The sequence below is a fragment of the Halichoeres trimaculatus genome, unplaced genomic scaffold, assembly GCF_033239565.1.
Source record: "Halichoeres trimaculatus isolate MK-OKI-2021-1 unplaced genomic scaffold, fHalTri1.1 fHalTri1_scaffold_11, whole genome shotgun sequence".
Lineage (NCBI taxonomy): Eukaryota > Metazoa > Chordata > Actinopteri > Labriformes > Labridae > Halichoeres > Halichoeres trimaculatus.
Genome location: NW_027437189.1, coordinates 30,939,801 through 30,942,725, shown reverse-complemented (window position 1 = coordinate 30,942,725; position 2,925 = coordinate 30,939,801). Strand labels below are relative to the sequence as shown.

Sequence of the window (2,925 nt, the reverse complement as noted above, 5' to 3'; positions counted from 1 at the left end):
TTCTTAAATGCTGCGGTGACTCCTGAATTTCCCCTCGGGGATAAATAAAGTATTTTCTATTCTATTCTATTCTATGTATGCATCACGGGCAAACACGTTGATGGATTTTGGAGATCCTGAACCAAGCCATCTCCCCAATCTGGCTACCCTGCAGAAAGCCAAACAAGAGAGAAATGACTTGGAATTGGGTGACAAAGATCCCATCATGTCACTGCAGCTGCTGAAACACAGTGCTCCGCACAGTGGCAGTATCAGAGACATCGGCTTGGAAAAGTTTTTCTGTCACTACTGGAGCCAAACACAAATGCATATTTATAAAACATTGTCAAAGAAATGTCACCAGACAGTGTTTTTTGATGCAACGGGTTCAGTGGTGAATGGCTCATCTGGCCACATATTCCTTTATCAAGGAGTCCTGACAGGACCAAACTGCTCCAGTGTCCCTGTGGTCCAGATGTTGTCAGAAAGACATGATGCTGTTGCAATAGCACAATGGCTCACAGAGTGGATCAGGGCAGGCGCACCTGTCCCAAAACAAGTTGTGAGTGATTTTTCTCTCGCTTTTCTTAGTGCTCTGGTGAAAGCTTTTACTCCTCATCCTGACCTAAAGACTTACATCAATGAGTGCTTTGGTGTCTTACAAGAGGAACCCATGTGCAAAACGGCCTCCTTGTTTGGTGCGTGTTGATGTTGCACACTGCATCAAGATGGTCTGCCAGTGGGAATGCCTGAAAAGCAAAACACAGCGCATTAAAGTTTTTTTTGTGAGAGCAATAGCACAGCTTATTAAATCACAGTCCCTGAAGCAATCAAAAGAACTAATACACGCTATCACTGTTGTGGCACTCAGCGAGGCAGAAGGCAGCGACAGCTCTGGAGTCCCTCTCACATCAGAGGTATGTAAGAAATACCTGAAAGCCCAGATTGCAGAGGATTCTGTCGTCATTCCAGAAGCAGAGGGAAAAGAACTGGAACAAGCAGACCCATGTGATCCCATCCAGACTGACCTGAGACAGTGGGTTACAGAAATCTGTGAGGAAAGCAGGTCACTTGCCGCAGCTAATGGGGATCAAGACAACATCCACTATCTCCCTGAGATCATTCCTCAGATAATACGATTGGTGAGCTACTTACCACCGTGGACAGGTGTGATGGTCCCTTTCTTTCAAACAACTGATGTCACCTCCAGTTCAGCTGCTGTTGAAGCAGAATTTAAAAACATCAAGCATGGCCTTTTCAAGCATGAAAAACTACTGACAGGTGTGGATAGATTCATTGCTTGCCATCTTTCCTTCATTTAGGGTGGCATGCGGATTTGTGCTGCAAAACATAGAGAAGAAGATGCAAGTTGTGAAACAGCAGCGAAACAGCAGCTGAAACAGCAGCGAAACCAGCACTCATAACTACTCAGAGCAAAAACAAAAGGGATGCTGACCCTTCTGAGGATTCTGATGCTGCCATAAAAGTTGAGTACACAGATGAGAAACCAGTTGAAAACTGGAGAGGCCTTGCTGTTCCACCAAAGAAAAGAAAAAGGTCTTCCTACCTCTCCCCTTGTCCTGAGTGGCTCCATGCAGATCCATCTATTAAAAAAAAAAACAGAGTCATTGTGGGATTATTAAAAAATGGCAACAACCAGCAACCGGTGAAACTCGACAAAGCAAGTGTCTCTGTACTTAACATGTGTGCATTTGATGCTTTTTGCGAGTGCTTATGTTGCGCTTACTGTGACAGTTCTTCTTTTGAAAATGTTGTTCAGAGGGAAGAATCTGACAACCAAGTCCTCCAGCTGGTGAAAGCCATGGCCACAGAAGGTGTGACAGAACGAACATACTTACAGAGGGCAGAGCTGCTCAGTAAGATGTTTACAGCTGTCCAGTTGAAGTCTGGTTGCCTCCAGGTTGATGCGCAGTGTCACATCTCAGCTGTAATTGAGAAAACAATGAGGAACATTGCAAGTGTTTACTTCACAAAGCAGTGCTCCTCACAGTACTGCAGTCTCAGCACACGTACCACAAGAGAATTTCCATTTGTTTCAACCTCTGTTGCTGTCCTGCAAACATCTGGCATGGCTCATCTTGAGACTGCTGTGGAACAAGCAGTTTACCTTCCAGAGTCTACCTGCCTCAGGCAAATAAAAAATGCATCTCGGTGTCCCTCTGCATTTAAAACCAAGGACTTAACCTCCGAAAAAGTGCTGTGTGCTGGGAGAGTAACCCACAGCTATAGTCTTGGAGAACTTTTGTGGATCGACACTGACCTTGGAAGTCATTCCACAGCATTTGCAGCACAAAAAAAAAGTCAGAGAGGATTTACCCTGGGTGAGCTCCCCTCCAATCTGGTATTCCAAGGGAAGACCTTTACTCCGCGGTCAGTCATTGCTTACCAGGAAGGCTTGACCCAGGATGCACTCGGACATTATGTGTCATTTTGCAAAAGAGCTCCATGTGTCTGGGAGATGTATGATGACCTAAGAGGTGGTGTCACAACGGCATCAGAAAACACAAGAATATGGCCACATGCTGCTTTGTATACCAAAGACTAAGACGGTGGAAAAAAAATCACCTCAAGAAATATTTCATCCCTCAGTGGATAAATCACCATGTGTGAGTGTGTGTATATAATTTCCTTTTTGCAAAGTATGCAGGTTTTTTTTTTTTTTTACCATTTTTTTTGTTTATATTTTTTGTTTATAAAAAATAAGAACTTTGGGTTTTTTTTTTTTTTTTTTTTGGGGGGGGGGGGTATTTGAATTTCTGTTATAACCAAATCTGAGCTACTTAATTTTGCTAGTCAAGCTTGATCTCAAAACAGATCATACACTATCTAGTTCATTTACAGCAGTTCGGTGTTTCTCAAGAAAATTTCCAATTCTTGGTGTTCTCAGTATGTTTAATTGTCTTTCAAGTTATTGCACTGTTAGGC

At 43.4% G+C, this 2,925-nt stretch overlaps 1 long non-coding RNA gene across 3 annotated transcripts; it reads right to left on the bottom strand.

The window, feature by feature from the left end:
* Positions 1–382: 382 nt before the first annotated feature.
* On the bottom strand, positions 383–2,642 carry LOC141799704 (uncharacterized). 3 transcript variants are annotated; one of them, XR_012599254.1, is made up of 7 exons: positions 2,014–2,642; positions 1,839–1,925; positions 1,436–1,583; positions 1,135–1,320; positions 912–1,007; positions 617–728; positions 383–524 (listed from the first exon to the last, which is right to left on the bottom strand). It is a non-coding gene; the product is annotated as an uncharacterized LOC141799704 (long non-coding RNA). The 3 variants fall into 3 exon arrangements; XR_012599252.1 differs by having other exon boundaries at positions 1,436–1,925; XR_012599253.1 differs by having other exon boundaries at positions 1,547–1,925.
* Positions 2,643–2,925: the final 283 nt, after the last annotated feature.